The sequence below is a fragment of the Boleophthalmus pectinirostris genome, unplaced genomic scaffold (assembly GCF_026225935.1).
Source record: "Boleophthalmus pectinirostris isolate CB_2022bp ecotype Guang Dong unplaced genomic scaffold, ASM2622593v1 HiC_scaffold_16, whole genome shotgun sequence".
Classification (NCBI taxonomy): domain Eukaryota; kingdom Metazoa; phylum Chordata; class Actinopteri; order Gobiiformes; family Gobiidae; genus Boleophthalmus; species Boleophthalmus pectinirostris.
This window is the reverse complement of record NW_026571095.1, coordinates 17,402,429-17,420,931: the sequence shown is the minus strand read 5'-3', so window position 1 is coordinate 17,420,931 and position 18,503 is coordinate 17,402,429.

Genomic DNA, 18,503 nt, shown 5'->3' with positions numbered 1-18,503 from the left:
CAACCTTTAAGACAGCGGTGCCGTGCGCTCTGAACTAAAGCATGCATTAACTCACAGCACCTCTAGAGGGAGCTCCTGACAAAGCTACTGCCTTTCTAACATATTCTATCTGTGTTAAGGCTGTAAAACCCCTCAGCACACACTTTATACACTTTTCTCAGACAGGACAGGTGCAACCCTTTTTACTTCCTTCTTAAAACGTGTTGCTGCTGTCGTCCTTGTGTTATTTTCCTCCTTTATGTAACAAACTGAAGATTAATTTATTCCATAATGGAGCCCAACAGCGCAGAGTCCCGCACGGGTCCATTTTTGGAGACCCCCAGTACAACACCGCACCCGCGCAGAACAGGACCGCACCTGCCCGTTAGATTATATCAAACTTTTGTGTTGCCTACGCCACGGACTGAACCAAGACTAAACCAGGACTAACCCAGGACTGATTCCAGGACTGATTTTGAAGGACTAATCCACGACTGAACTAGGACTAAACCAGGACTAAACCAGAACTGAAACAGGACTCACCATCAGGACGGGCTTGGGGGTGACCACAGGAGAAAGGACCGGCTCAGCTCCGCACCTCACGGAGTTAAACGCGGCAATTGCCCGATCAAGCTTTGCGGACAAACTGCTCTTAAGTCCAAGATTAGTCCCCCCCCCCCAAAAGGTGTCCGGGTTTTCACGAACGAAATATGGTCACCCTATTATATATTTACTGAAAATATCCTTTTCCGACGTACATTGTCTCATTGATCAACATTCAATCACAGCCCGCTCCAAAGTGGACAACGGACACAGTTTATTTTTTGAAAATTTCACCTACGACTATGACGGTGAGTGGCTACTAGCTAACATAACTTTACAGTTGCCGATCCGACAAACCATCACTCCGATATTGACGTGTTATTGTCAGAGTAGCGGCATTTCCATTTTTTATCAAACGTCCCTGCACTCCAACATTTCTTTATCATTTGGTTGGAGTGGTAGAATCCTATCGTTGAAGGCGCACCACTGTGCGTAAAGGTCCTGGTACTGCGAGTGCAGCCGAGCAGCGCGGCTACAAGGGACAGATACGTAAGAATTTGGAACTTTATGAATGAAGAGGTTATGGGGTGTTACCTGACACTGCAGGTGGAAGCGCCCGGTGATGCGCATTTGGCTCAAGGCGCAATGATACGGCCAAGCAGAGAAACTACGTAAAACTAAATTGTGTGACAGTTTGGACATTTTTGTGAATGGACAGGAGCAGGAGACATTCATTACCTGTTGGCAAAGACTATTGCACACGAGAATGCGCTGTAAAGCTCAGTGTGTTGCGACAGTGAACCGGTGCCGGGCTCGCAGTTAGATAGAGACACTAAAAAGATGATTTAAATGATTTAGGAATCTGGATATTTTCATGAATAAGGGCTAAAATATTAGAATTATACCTGGTCATAGAGGACAGCGCGGCTTACACAGGGACCCAGAAATGCGTCGGTCCCTTATAAACTCATAAAAGTTTATAAACTCATGAAAGTTTATAAAGAGGCGTATGGAGTAAGAAAGCTGATAAAAATATTCGTGCGCATAAAATAGAAATCCGTGCGTATCTGGGAAATCCGTGCATATTTGGCTGTAGTTGCGCATAAAATAAATATTTGTAAACTCTCAAATGAGTCCAGTCGTACATAAAATATATTGTGTGTATTTTATCCATCAGAATACGAATTGAAAAATTACGAGGTCTTGAATTACAATCACGAAATGAAAATTTACGATTACGCTTTCATCAGTACGAATACGAATTCACAGACGGAACTTTACTGTCAAAAATACGTCATCACTTCACAGACATTATTCATCGAGCAGAAGAAACATCGATCAAGATCAAGACTGCGCATGCTCAAATTTGTAGCAGTGGGTTAATTAAAATCTATTGTAAAAATGTCTTGAATTCGGGAACCGAACGCTGCTGTATAATATTGTGTAGAAACACCTCCTTTGAACGGGAAATTGCACCTATATGTTAGATAACATAGTGGTAGCCAGTTGGCTAACATCAGACGTAACGTTATCCCAGGGCTAATTAGCAAATATCAGGTTCTCTGTATGTTTAGATTAAAACATTCACGGCTACAGCCACAGCGAGCATCAGCCAGTCTTCACTTAAGCTGCATTTCTCACATGAAATGCCACCAAAAGTTCCTCGGGACGCTGAAATGTCTCAGTTTACACCAAACACTACCAAACTGTCCTGGTTACGACGTCACAGCTAATGAAATGTTACACATTACAGTTTAATGCAGCTTCCAGCATCAATTAATGTTCGTGTTTACAGGCAACACCTTGGTATGTTTACAGTATTTACCAGTAAGTATAACGTCACCGTGACGTGGATGGATTTGCTCATTATAACCCATTATAACTCATGAAAAACCCATTGTCTGAAATGCAGCTGAGATAAAGACTGGCCTCAGACATCGTTTGTCTCCTATTTACAACTCCATCCTCAAATCTAAATCAAAACAAAACAAAAAAAACAATAGGGATAGCCAGGTCAGGCCCAGAGGTGTGAAAACACTCATTATGGGCCTGAATGATTATGCTAATATGACCCCACACTCAGTGCAGATCAATAGGCCTAACTAACAGAAACTGTAAACAAATAGGTGTGTTAGTTTCAGTGTAGTTAGTCAGATATAAGGCAGTGTTCACCACTGTCTGACCAGAACTGAAGAAGCAGTTTGGATGAGAGGTGAAATGTATTCGACCAAACAAACTTTTGTCCAGTTGACAAATTTAATTTCTCCTTTGCTATTTATTGGTAACCCTTGTTAATGACCCTTGTTAATTAGTAGTGTTAATAGTCATGTGTCTGTAAAAAAAGGCAATTTCCCAGCAAAGTGTTCAAAAGCTATAAAACTCATTAATGACACAAATCATCCTCTTATTCCTATTGTTTGAACATGAAGCAATGAACTGAGAGAAGAGGGAGTGTGACTTCCTCCTTGGTGTGTACTGTATGCTTTAAGAGGATTAGAGATCGAGCTATACCTTCAAATGAGCTCACTGATTTCTGAAATATTAACAATGGCAGTAGATTCCCTGGCATTACTGTATGTGAAGGAGATGTCTTACTGCTGTACATGATGATGACTTTCATGTTAAAAAACACTCTGGCTGAACACATGGACTGTCACTCTGAATGAGAGGTTTGCTGTCTGTGCCACAGTTCTCCATAAATTTATCTAAATTAAAGGTGCATACATGGTCTCACAAAGGCACTAATGTAAAGTGTGTTCTTGAGGCCCATATGAGACAGTAATGGACCAGAGTAACAGTGAGCGTGCTGAGATGGACCACAGTAAACACTGTCAGGCAAATGAGTCCACTCTGATTCAGGACATCAGCTAAGTGATTTGATTGATTTGAAAAGGTCACGTCACTGTTATGAATACATGGATCACTGCTGGGGGGGGGAATGTCATTTACTCCTACTGAAGATGTAATATATGTACAACATATATATATATATATATATGTATATATATATATATATATATATATATATATATATATATATATATATATATATATATATATATATATATATATATATATATTATTTATTTATTTATTTTTTTTGGCAAAAAATTCTCTCCCACAGCCTCGTAATACTTACTAAAGCAGCATAGACTCAATGCTGCAGTTTTGAACAGTAGGTCAATAGGAAGATAGGAGGACCTATTTCTAAGTATTTCTAAGTATTTACATTTAGATTTACTGTGAACAAAATCTATAATGACCTACACTATGTGTATAATTGCAAACCAGATTGAAAAATAATGAATAAATAAATTATTAATTAATTATTTAATAAACAATTGATAGCCTATAAAAAATATGCACTTAAATATTTTACCATTCATGTTTTGTGATTCTTAAACCCTTAATGTCATTTGCTAGTTCTGCCATCTTTTAGTTAGCTACTGAGCCATTATTTTCCCTCAGTGCACATACAATATGATGGATTCATTCATGATTCTAGCACTGTTTCAATTGCTGATGCCTGTAATAATAAATTTCAGTTTAGTAGCTGCTTTTTTGTATAGTGCTGTAGTGTTCTGTACATTAGTTTTTGACTTGACAGTATTTTCCTCATCCAATGCTCCACACGTACCATTTAAACAACTAACACATGGTGCATCTCATGTGGACCACATTAATCTGGAGCTAATGTCAACATCCTACAGTGTTCTGTAGGATCGATGAGTGCTGTGGCTCTTTGGAAATACAGTGAGCCATTACGAGTCCAGCCGATCACTTCTGCACCAATCAATGTCAATGTTTAAAGGATTCTGTTGTTGCACTGTGCTCCCAATCCTGCACAGAAAGGCCAGGCTTATTCTGTCTGTTTATGTATCTGCTGCCAGTTTACCACCAATCTATATAGGATATTGATAACAGCTAATATTGATCACCTGTAAGTCAAAGAATGCATCTGTGGTACAAAAAAAAATCTGTTGTGGGTTAAAGGAGTAGACCCATGTTCTTTTGAGGGTTTCATCCATAATAGATGCGTGCTGATAACGTGTGTTTGTGTGTGTGTGTGTGTGTGTGTGTGTGTGTGTGTGTGTGTGTGTGTGTGTGTGTGTGTGTGTGTGTGTGTGCGTGCGTGCGTGCATATGTGTGCTTATTTGGAGGTGCTGGTAGGTGCCTTACCACATCTGTTCATTAGTACCTAAGATTAATCTCACTTTGCTAATGTATCCTTAAGTATTTTTTACTTGGGGAGGAAAAATCCATGGTACCCCAGTTATATGACTGGACATTGTGCTATCTTCAGTTGACTGTTTCTTATTTACTTTTGTCAAGGAAGTTACTTTTTTGATTTTAGGTCTATTAGCAGCAAGGTGGTGACATTTTCTTGCGTAAATAAAAGTCAGTGATAAGTCAATGAAGAAACACCATTCATATACTTAATGAATATATTGATTTAAGAAACATCAGAGCCTTTTCCCACCACTATAGATAATTAAACATGAAAACTTGCAGCTTTTAAGTCAGATTCGTACCTGTCAAATGTGAATGTTATTTTTTAATCAGCATGTGCATGTCAAAGACACATTATTAATTGCCACATCAAAGTGAGATGTATTGAAGTTGGACCCATTTCTCAGCGTCTCACTGTGAAACGAAAATGTCAAAATGCTATTTTTGTGTTTGTAAAATGACAAACGAGTGTGAGATTGGTTTGATTAAAAAATACTTTTTCAAATTGGTCTGTCAGAAGTAAAGATTGAGAACATAAACAAGAAGCTGTTTTATACAACAAGCCAAAAAGTATAATGTGTTGTTTTATATATGAAATTGGGCAATAATAATACTGCAGGTCCTAGTTCAGTAAAATAGGTCTACAATTTTACTTTGTGTTGAACAATTTAGAAAATCCAATTTAGACTATACTGATAACCAATATGTTTCTTTCAGCTGTGATCAGTAATCATTATTCCCATCTTGAGACCAATATTATGAATTTTAATCTTGTGCCTTTTACATTGTATCAATCTATGATATAATATGATTTTATAAAAGATGTTTGACAGCCACATGTTTGGTGTCATTGTTCTTTTAGTTACATTTTAACCCATTATGTGTCAGTTTAAAAAGACATAAGACGTGGGCAAACGAAAAGAAAAATTTATGATATTGTGGATTTTTCCATATTGGACCGATATGATCTATGTACTCACGTTTCGACCATTATCGATATCAACACTGAGTGATTATCCAACCTTGCACATAGTTTATATTTGAATCATGCATAAGATAGTCCAGCATGCAAACTGCTGTATAAAAGGCCTCCAGTTCCAACCAATCACCACTTATGATTCTGCTGGGGGCGTGCCCAGTCATCACCATGAACATGCTAGTGCAGCTCATTACTCATTGTCACAGTGCAATTGACAGCCTACATCAGCCTTGAAAAAGCACAAAAATCCTAAATTACACTATCAGGTGAGCCACCATCTTCTCCACTTTCATCTTTCTCTGGTCTTCCACCCCCTCCACAACATCTGTCCTAGTTCCTGCTCCAGTCCCTTGTGAAAACACCACCACATAATAACTTATTTTTCCATTTCTGCGATCTCAGAAGACGTTTCTTGACATGGCGGCCTTGTCTACCTGTCAAGCCCTCTCCGGCTCATTCTGTGCACATCGGAGCTTTGTTTAATTGGTCACATGTTCCCTGGGGTGGCAGTCATGTCCAAACAGCAGGCGATAATGGTTTGTCAAGGGAGCTGCGTAATAAATACAAGCCATACAAAAGTAGAGAGACGCTCCAAACTCCCCAACGTATGCCACTTGTAATTGTATTGTTTTCATAATCGCCTCGCACTGCAATGAATCATGTTTCGTCTTTTTATCTTAGAAATGCTCAGAGGAACACAGAGCACAAGAAAATTGATTAAGCAATCTAATGGGAGGCCCAGGAGATGATTTTGGTTAGGATTTTTAATGCACATTTGTTCAAGTTTGATAATTAGATGTACTTTGAACTAGTTGTGGTTTCTAGTCGATAGTACTGTAGAGTCGATAACAGAGAAAATGTTTCTATCAGCTATGACCTTTGGTTAGTGGCTCAGTTCTCAGTGCTGAGTTCTGTGAGTAATCTTTGGTATTCACTAAGCAATTCAGCTCATACCAGTGAATAATGTTTTATATTTTTTGTGTCATTTATTAGACCATCTAACTGATCAACTGACAAACAAAAGCCAAATGTCCCTGGTTTATGTGTTTCTTCAACGTGAAGGATCGGTATAACAAAGCTTTTACAGTGTGCTAATAAAGCATTTGAACGCACCACTACTAACTGTGGGTAAAAGGGTCACTATAAAAGAGTTGCTAAAGATACCTGTCCAGTCTTTTTTTTCATACTTCTCTCACAGACTTCAACTGTCTCTGTTAAAGGTGCACTGTTATTCTTCTGGGGGCGGGTCCACTAAATGCTTCTTGCAGGGAGATATTATTGCTATGCCTATTATTATTCTACAGTATAGCATCATTAAACATATCTAGCATTTATTTCAGCATTTATTAATTTCTCAAAAATACTGTGGATTCTTACTGTGCACACAGATTTGACTTGGTGTCACTTGCTCATTGACATGAAGAGTGACATGGATGATATTGACATGGATGTTTAATGTTGCAGCAAAGCTCTGCCATCTCTATGGAGACAGTCACGAGGCAGATGTTACAAGAAAAAATACATAGTGCACCTTTAACCTTTGAACCCTAGTGGATTCCACAATATTCCAAAAAGGCAATAGCAAATGTATGTCCTGTTGTTACAGGGAGAGTGGTTGCTATTCATGAATATAAAGAGCGCTCAATACTTAAACAACATGGAACTGGAGGGCTGAGGAATAGCTCTTTTATAGTTACCCCCTTGGTCAAATATTTTATGATTCAGATGAGCAGAGGTCAATGTTATGTGTTCTGAAAGGGACTAAGATTTTGTCCAAGGTTCAGGGGCGGCAGTTAATCACTGAATGCCTGCTTATTCAATAAACAATTGCTCTAATGTACCTCGGGCTTCACTTTTCCTAATCTTATCACCTGAGACAAACATGTAAATAAATAATAGCTACAGTCAGAGCAAAGTTTAATTATCCATGGGCATCTTAAATGGGAGGTGGAGGAGCTTTTTTCCTGACGGTGACAGTCTGGGAGCCTTGAACACATGCAGAGGCGCACACACAGACCAGCACCAGCGTGCTCATTCATCATAGTGTCATATGGAGCAGACTGGAGGGGCTCCTGGGCAAAGGGCTCAAATTAGAATTCCATTTTGTACATGTTAGTCCCTCTTCACTGGAGGTCTGTGCGATGACGTCAACAGGCCTTCAGTTTGGACCATAATTGTACCTGGTTAAAGGTTTGTACCACTCCTGAGTTCAAGTGACTTTTTGAGCTTCTAGTAATTCTTTTCATAATGTACACATCATTATATTCTTATTTCATTCATAGAAGGATGGTTTTGTATTTTCTGAAATTAAATTGTATGTCTTGGATGAGCACTCTGTGCCCCTGATGAGGTGCCGCAGCGATATTGAAGGATGGGTCAAATGCAGAGGACAAATTCTCCTAAGGGGTTTCAGTACCTTTGCCTTTTACCTGGCTAACTTTGGTATTTGCTTTTTGTTTAAGAGAGCACAAATATATTGTGCTTTAATAACTTTAATAACTGATAATACAAATTCAACCTACCGCCTCTACCCAACAGTGGTGTGGCTCTTGGATTCCCATTTCTGAAGGCAATATTGGCTCCCACAAAGTGACTGTAGAATAAAGTGCCCACGATGCAAATAAAAGAAACAACATTAAGCTCAAATGCGACAGAGAAGTGGGAAGGACATTGCTTATTTATCAGAGAGGTGACAGCTGCCTGATAAAATTGCTCCTCTTTATTGCAACACTCCTGTTTTAAAGCAGAGGAGTTCTAATATACTGAGTCAGATCAGCTACAGTAGGAGGAAGGGAAATATTGTTCACCATTTATATTACTGAGAAATGCAGTGCAGAAAAAGGGAATAAAATGTTAGACTTTCTAAAACATAAACAACTCCAGATTGGCAGCAACAAAAGGCTCCTATGGGGCTCATTATTAACACAATTATCTGATAATCAAAACCATCTAACAAATACATTACTTTATTCTATACTTTCTTATGATGCATTTTACCATTACATTTTTATTTGCATGTGGGCTTTTATTCCCTTTTGTAGAAGTGTAGTCATTTGAATACTGCATAAGTGTCACCTTATCAGCTTACCTCTCTGTGTGCGGTTTTCAACTTTAAATGAAGAAACAACAGTCATATGGCAATAGAGGAAAGTGAATTAATTGTAAAATGTGTATTTGATCCCAGCAGGCCATCTACATTTTCACATATAAGCTATGCCAACCAATTAGCACTGTAGAGTGACCCTGCTGTTTAACCATTTGAGAAGCTGCAGTGGGCAACAGTGGGTGGGTACTTTTTGGTTCTGGGTGAAAATAACTGTGATTTGGACCCCAGACTGGAGACCAATTAGGCATAAAAGCGACCATGCTATTTAAAAGAATATTACAACTACTACTTATTATAATACAAAAGAATGATTAAGTCTCAGGTGTTGAAACTTGGATCCGTTATAAATTTCCCTTGTATGTTTTATAGTGAATTCAATTTTGTAAAATACTTGCACTTATTGCTTCCCGAATCTGTTTTCATTGCATGTTAAAAATTCTATGGCTTTATTACAACATGCATTACATCTACCTTTTATCTTTAGTTCAGAGATAGAAAATTCCAAGGATGAGATTATCCAAATGATTCTAATGAGTGTGTATGGAATTAAAAAATACAGTGAAGTACTTCCTGTAGTACCAAAGGACATCACAAGGTGGAACACGGTGTTTTCAGTCTGAGAGAAGAACTGAGCCTAAATGTGCAGGGTTAGTGTGTTAAACACATGTGAATGAAACAAAACACAACTCCAGGTATATTTGTGATGTGGGAACATTATAATATGGATCAGAAAAGAGCGTAATGTGGGTGCTTTAATACACCAAAAAGAACTTTATTTGACTATAGGATTGTAAGCAGACTTTTGATTACAAAGCCCCCATTTCTGTGTGTGTCTGTCTGTCTCTCTGTTGGAACTCATTACTGGTCAGATTTTTGTCAAAGGTTAGAACATCTCTGACCTCTTTCCTTCTGCTTTGATGGTAAAGGTGAACTATTGAACAGAATGATGAACCGTCTTGTGTCAAACGAGTGAGCTATCTCTTTCAAACTGTGGATCTTTGATGGGTGAAATGGAATTCTTTCATGTTGGGAAATGCAAAAGGCCAAAGTATGCGCAGACAATAATGCAGCAGGCTTATTAAATCATTTTCATTTGCCTTATCCGTTCCGTGGAACTTGAAAGTCAGTGAGCTGCAAAAGTGACATTTGAGTTAAAGCTCTATCAGCTGCAAACCATTAACACAGTCACCATCTGGTTGACTATTCACTTTTTCTGTAAGCAATGATCATTGGCAAACACACACACACACATATATATACCACAGACATGCTGGCACTACACACACACTACTGGTTACTTTATGTTACAGCTATAATATTGTGATGCCCTTATATCCTCTTAATATAAACAAAGGCTTAGGACTGCAGCATGAATCAAGGGAACTGTTTACAGTACTTTACAAAGACGTGTCTGGATCTGTATGCTGACATGGCAGCTTACCAGTAAGAAAATGAAACAGAGGACTAAGAAATAGCACAGAGTTCTATGGAATCAATGAGTGAAGTAAAGTCTGTAAATCTGCGATAGAAAGTAATTTTCTGAATGTTCAAGGATATTTGAGAGGCAGTGGTAAATCGTCACATTTTTATATAGCGCTTTTTCACCTTTAAGACACTCAGAGCGCTTTACATCAAGAACCCACTAACCCATTCGCATACACATTCATACACTAATGTACACAGACACCACAGAAGAGAAGGTTAAGTGTCTTGCCCAAGGACACAAACAACAGTATTCATCTGTGGGAGCTGGAATCACATCGCCAACCTGTGGGTCAGTGGATCTTAACCGCACAACCGATGATGATTGTCGAGATTCGAACCATCACCACCAACTAAGCCACTGTCAGCCCACATTTCAGAGTCTTCTGCATTTCAGAGACACTTGCTACAAACTAGCAAATGTGACTGAACTTCCCAGAATTGGACAGTTGTCAGATGCACTGTGTGGTCCTGTATTCAAACACAGAGTAAGAAGGACTGGCACACCACGCCAAAAGATCATGATCTGCTCATGGGCCGTTAGTTCTCGGAATTCACTGAAGTCATGAGTAGACACATATTTGGACATAGTGAATGAAGGTCCATCAGCAGAGAAGGGAGGTTTTTATGTTAGCCATCCGACATAAAAGTCAGGCTGTGATATTGGGAAGACAACATTTATTGTTCACTATGGCAGTAGAATACAATACTGAATACCAAAACTGTCAGAGATTTCATCCAGACCAACTTTTCATGAGAAGTAGAAATGAGAATTGTAAAGTTGGTCCATGCAGGTGCTCAGAGCAGTCCCACGGTGCAGCTCCTATAGGTGGATGTTTGTAAGGCTGTGGACCAGTCTATATTACATAAGTATGATATATGATGTATAGCGTCCACTCCTGCACTTGTACATCTCACCTGGTCTTCCTCAGGGTGCTCCTGATGACTGCACACTGCACTAACGGGGCAGAGAACACAGGGAGGATTGTGGGAGAAGAAAAGCAAATGGGAAATACACAGAAGGTGGGGGGGTTAGAGAGAAACACACACAGAAAGAGGAGGAGGGGCAGAAAGAAACAGGGGAAGATAGAGGGACAGAGAGAGAGAGAGAGAGAGAGAGAGAGACAAGTAGAGAAAGAGAGAGAGACAGAGAGAGAGAGAGAGAGAGGGAGGGAAGAGAGAGAGAGGCAGAAGGAGGCAGAGAGAAAGAACGAGAGAGCGAGAGAAAGAGAGAGAGAGAAAGTGAAGCCCAGGGTGATGCTGATGTTCAGTAGAGCACTACAGATGCACTGTTTCCCAGGGGTAATGACATTTGGTCCCGTTCCATCAGGTCCATGGAGGAACCTTTACAATCCAATGCTGGGCTCTGGCTGTGTTGACAATAGTATTGAACAAATGCGCTGAATGTAGAGGGTCCAATTGCTTATTCAGGACTCATTTATGTTAAAGCCAGGTTGGGACTGTTAGTCAGACCTTCATACCAAAGACTTTTTTTTTTTTAGTAAAAATAGATTGTTACCTGTATTTCTTATAGAACTCCATTGGTATTGTATTGCAATTAAATGGATTTTGCATGTTATGCTGCCCTTTATAAATGAAACCTCATGCAATCGACCCAGATATTAGATTAGTGCAGAATGGAGAAAAATATTTTCAATAGTTGGACAGTGCTTTGGCTCTGGACCGCAGTGGTAAATTGAAGGTGGTTAAAGGTACCTTCTTGCCTCCATGGAAATTTACCTACCTATACTTTGCTAATAATTTTGACACTAATGGGAAAGGCAAGCTCCCTCACAGTAATTGAATAAAGAAAGACAAATGTTTAATGCCATACTGTGGAACAATCTAGACAAAGCAAAAACATCTCCACTGTCACAAGCAAGAGGAGGACCACCTGGAATGTTACATGCACCTTTAAGTTTTTGAGGGCTATTATAATGAGATTGTTTTTGTAGTGTATGCCCAGTGGCATGGACAGAAGAAATGGTCGCTTCCAAGTAAATCCTTATTCTCTTCTTTAATAAAAGTATGTTTCCATATGACTACTTCTTTATTGGTTTTCACATTGTATAACACTTTCTATGACTTTTATGGCAGATTTTAATTAGAATACTAGATCTCTTCCCATCCATGTAAAGACTGTGACCGAGCCAAGATATGAGTATCCCATGTTTATTCTGTGATGTGTGTGCAGATTCATAAGAGATATCGCCATAAATACAAAAACAATCAGTGCTCATGCCACCCCTGCATAGTTTATGTGAAGGGGAGAATGTAATGTGCTGTGTAAATGAAAAGTCATATGACACAGCTGAACTTGTTGTCCTGCACAGAGTGAGGCTGTAGGCAAAGAGAAATACAAGCACAATGTGATGTTTACCATGATAAAGCAGATAGACTTAGTCCTATAAATGTCGGGATTATCAAAACTCACCACAGAGCGTGTGTGTGTGTGTGTGTGTGTGTGTGTGTGTGTCTGTGTGTGTGTGTAGAATAGAAAAAAAAAAAAAGGTATAGTTTGTAGCCAGCACTATAACTGTTGTAACAAATATAATACAGTCACAACTGAATCTGGGTTGCCACTGCCTCTCAACATTTTTTTTCATTCTCTCTATATGGACAGGTCATGCCAAATGTGAAAGCTCAGAACCTCCAGAATTCAGTGACTGAACTGCAAAGGTTGCACTAGCATGGATTAATGATTGGCAGAGTTTGAAGGCAATTCTAAAGGGTCAGGTAAATGTGTGTAGAGGGTGTGAGTCCATAGTTTAGGCCTTAACACAGTCTTAGGTTACCATCTGGAAGGGCAAATAGTGATGTTGAGTGAGATGCACCTTCTTTTCTGTACAAATATAATGCATGAATGCAATGAATAGCAGCATTTATGCATGCATTTATTTAGGCCTCTGTACCACTGGTCATTTGGTACATTTATCAATTTGGAGAAGCATGCTCATGTACATGCACAGCTCATGTTGATGAGTGCTGTCATGTGCTCTGATGTTACTCATAAGATGAACAAAGGAAATAAACTGTCCCAAAACACAACTGATCCACGTTTACCTTGAATAAGTGACAGTTTAGTCCCTTGTCGCCTGTTGCTGTCACTACTGCACACTCCTGTTTAATCCAAAATCTGACACAGAGCTCATATCACAGCACACATCTGTCTCACTATTACAGATATTTTATTGCTCAAAAATACCTGGAAATTGCATTACTGTGAGTGGTGTTGCCCCTCCACAGGACACAAGGAGGTGGTGGACCCGCCAACAAAAAACTGCCTGTGCACCTATAACTCCCATAACCAAACAGTCGCAGATGAAACTTTACCTGTCAGTTACAAGCAGAGGTTTCCACCATTTTGCAGCTCTTTATGGAGCAGCCAGTGTTTGTGTCAGGGGTTATACGTGCTCAGCCTGGTTATTTCTGACATCTACAATTCAGCCCGGGGCCAGAGTGATGAAATAGGATGCTTATCAGAGGGACACGGCACAAGTGGACAGCCGACATTTCCAAACTCTGCCATCTTCATTCTCTGCTCAGTTTGTGTAGCATTCTGGATCCACCGCTACAACACATCCAATCTCCACTTTTTGTGTTATTAAGGATACAACTTGCCCAGAGCACTTCTGACCAGGCAGTTCTTCTGCTTGTGCCATCCGCATTTCAATTAAATCCAGCCTGATGTGGGAATGTGGAAAAGAAGTGATTTGTTCGACCTGCACATTGTACACAGCTGACTGTCAAGATAGAAAATCAGACACTGACACTTAAAGGTGTACTTTGTAACTTCTCAGGTGTAGGGCCCTGATGTTTCCATGGAGATGTCAGGTCAGAATAGTCCAGAGTCTTAAACCTATCTCCATGGAGAAAATCAGGTGGGGCTAACAGGTTATGTTACAGTCAGATCTGTGGAGAGGGGACCCCACTAGAATTTGTCTTTCAGTGTATTTTTGAATTTAACTTTGTAACTTGGGCTTAGCAACTGAATTGACAGCTTCATGCCATACTGTGGAACATTCCAGGAAAAGCTATAACATCTCCACAAAAGCAGCCTTCCACCAGAAAAGTTACAAATAATGTACCTTTAGGGACTAAAATGTAAAGTTATTTCATGTTGCTTACAAGTGCAAAAGTCTCACTCACCTTCTTAATAGGCTAAGTACTGTATTTCCTAGCATGGGAGCTTGAACATTAGCTGATTACTCTGTTTATCAAACACCAAGATAAACCTTTGATACACAATAATTTTTTCTTCAAATCACCTAGCGGAATCAACTCCATACAAGATATAGTATTATACATAATGTTGCATTTAGATTATGTTTATTGTAAATGACTTGAGTGATTATCACTTCTGGGATGAAATACAAATATTTTCTTTAACTCTTTGTTCAATTATTAGATTATGTAGATTAAGGGATCCAACAGTCCCAGTACACACAGATGGCAGTGGCTGTTTACATGCACACCACAAGTCTGATCATTATCTGATGTCTATCACATTATTGAAATGTCATGAAAACAGTTGCATATGATGTGAGTTGGTCTCAACAAGGAAGACTATGCAAAAAGGTAAAACTTAATGTGGCAAAGACAGAAATGAAAGAGAAAATGTTGAAGACTGAAAGAGTTACTGAAAGAAGGAACTAGCATGTCACCAGGTGTTTTTGGTCCTCAGATTTCTGTAAATAAAAATCAGATTGAGTTATTGGATTATTCTATTTTACTGTGCCTGCACATGCACTGAAGCAGTCAAGTAAATATACAAATGAAAACACCAATACAAAGAACATTGTAATCCCTTTTTATATGTTACTCTCTGCACACTGTGAGTCCATCTCCACCAAAAGGAGAAGTAAAGCAGGGTTGAGGCAGTCTGCAGACTTAACAGAGAAGCAGGCCAAAGAGTGACAGGACCTGGGACTGCTCTAGTCCATATTTCACAGCAGAGCACTCCCTGAGTCCGCTGCGCTGGAATACAAATGATGTTTACGTTTTCACTCACATGTGATCTGACTCTTGGCATTTGGCAGTGTGTGCCTTTTATTTGTTAAAGCAATTCTACCATTTCTTGGCAGTGTGGCTGTGGTTTGAGTCTTTGTTTTTTTGTGTGGACTTCATGGAGAGATGCAGTATCCTCTGGTTTCCATATGATGGCACATAGCTTATATGGAGCTCAGGACTAACTTGTGGAATAAAACATAAAGTACTTTACTTTAGTTGTAACACTCTGGTCTAAGCCTGCCCTATGAAAGATAGAAAAGACAAGGGGAAAAAAATAAATAATAAATAAATAAATATAAATATGTATATATAAAAAAAAAAAAAAAATGTGTTTCTCACCTTCCACGGTGGTAGGTCTCTCTCACCCTCATTCAGCTCGGGTTAGGGACAGCACAGAGGCACTGATCCTGGCTGCTCAGGAGCAGGCCCTGGGCACTCGAGCAATAGAGGCCCAGATCTACCACACCAGACAAGACCCACGGTGTAGACTGTGCAAAGAGGCTCCTGAGACAGTCCAGCACATAACTGCAGGGTGTAAGATGCTGGCAGGGAAAGCAGACATGGAGCGACATAACCAAGTGGCGGGCATAGTGTACAGAAACATCTGTGCAGAGTACGGGCTGGAAACCCCAGGATCAAGGTGGGAAACACCTCCAAAGGTTGTGGAGAATGACCGAGCCAAGATCCTGTGGGACTTCCAGATACAGACTGACAGAATGGTGATGGCGAACCAACCAGACATAGTGGTGGTGGATAAGAAACAGAGCAGAGCCGTGGTGGTGGACATCGCAATACCAAGCGATGGTAATATCAGGAAAAAGGAACACGAGAAGCTAGAGAAATACCAGGGGCTCAAGGAAGAGCTGGAGAGAGCCTGGAAAGTAAAGGCATCAGTGGTGCCTGTGGTGATCGGAGCACTCGGGGCTGTAACCCCCAAACTGGAAGAGTGGCTTCAACAGATACCGGGAAAAAACAATGGACATCTCAGTCCAGAAAAGTGCAGTACTGGGAACAGCAAAGATACTGCGCAGAACTCTCAAGCTCCCAGGCCTCTGGTAGAGGACCCGAGCTGAATGAGGGTGAGAGACCTACCACCGTGGAAGGTGAGAAACACATTTGATATATATATTTTATATATATATATATATATATATATATATATATATATATATATATATATATATATATATATATATATATATATATAATATAAAAAATATATATATATATCAAATATTCTCTGTGTGTGTCTGTGTAACATAGGCCACAAATACTATTGTAAGAACTTAGAACATACCTATGGAGACGTTCTAAAAGTAACATGAAATCATTTCAATTTATTTATTTAATGAGACAGGGACAGGGCACAATATACATTAACCTTAACAGGAGGAATCACAAGTTAACACACTTTTTTATTCAGATAATCAAATTTCATAAAGCTGATCACATACTTGAGGAGTTTCTATAAAATACACACAAATACACTATAAATGCTAACAGTACCCGAACATGAGGTGAAACTTGGTCAAAAAGTATCGCTATTTTTATGAATTACATAAACTGCAGTGTCCTAAAAAGGTAACGTAATCTGACCCGGTGTGCTACACCTGGTCATGTGAGAGCTCAGATGGTTGGACATGAGGCTCGTTGAGTTCAGGTTTTGCTGAAAAACAAACGCTATTAGCTGTTAACTTTGCGCTGTTAGCTCTTAGCTTAGCTTAGCTTCGGACGGTGAAATGTGGCTTCTCTGGGACTGTAGCTCTCCCACTGGGAACGCTACAAAAGCCCAACACTGATGCAGTGTAATATTCAAAATAGACACTTCATAAGTGTTTGATGTTAACACTGTGAATCAACAACTACTCATTTTACTCTACAGCACTGTCATAGTTGAATTAACTCTTGACTATGTTGAAACTTATCTGGATTGTCTTCAATTTACTCACAACAACACGTAACACCATGAATTTAACACTTGAATTTGCTGTGTAATTACATCCCTGACTGCAGGTTGTTCATAATGTACCAAAGCACCAGGGAAGATGTGTACAGTGCATCACATTCAGTGTCAGATACGTTTCACCCATAGACTGGAAAAGAAAACTGTACAAAGAACTTTATATACACAGTCTATGCTTGCACCACTTGCCAGTTGTCTCTTATGGCATTCAAACTAGAAGAAAGTGCATGTATTGGGTTTGTATGAATTGTGCATTGAAATTTCTGGTGATTCTTTCTCACAAAGGCATATGGAATGGGGGTCATTTTTGGCCAATAAGACAATTATTAATTCATTTTTTAGTTAATTAATTTGTCTGCAACTGTTATGACAAAACAAACTTAACCCAAGAAACCAAGAAATTCACAAACCTCTAACAGAGTATTTAGTTATCTGATACATTACATTTGAAAATAAAATACACTGAATAAGTAACTGTTTTGTGCAGTGTTTTATTTTCATGATTATGCTGCTATATCTTTTGAGAATGCTAAAACACAGCTCCATGTTTGTTGTGTGTAGACATGGCGAGTAGTGAGCCTGAAGCTGAGCTATTTAATCTCCACATAAAACTGTTATGCCTGGATCATGGCTGTTTAGTTTAGCCAGGAGCTGAAGAACTGCAACACACATTATGGGCTATATGTGATTATAGCTTCATTTAATGCAAGTGTCCCATAGAACAGCTCAGACACATGGACCAGTTGTATGTGCGTGTATGCATATGTGTGCGTGTGTTTGCATGTGTGAGTGCGCATATGTGTGAGTGTGTACATATGTGTGCCTGTGTCCCATTCCACTGTTCCAGATGAAGAGAAATTCTCATCGAGTTCACTTTGGTGTCATGGTTGCTTCGGGGTGTTATAATGGCTTTGGTGACTAATTCAGTCACCCTATAGACATTTGTTCTGAGGGGGCACAACGTAACGTTTATGGTGGTTGGTATGTCACATATCTGAGACTCTGGAGATTGTATTGTATTGCATTATATTGTATTAAACTTGTCCATCTTGCATTTATTATTTTGTTTTTATTTCTCAAAAATACCATCAAAGACAAAAATGACATGCATGGCAGAGTTCCAAGGTGAAAGCCACTACTGACAAAAAGAAAAATAAAGTTTTGTCTCACTTTTGCCAAAAAACATCTTGATAATCCCCAAAGCTTTGGGG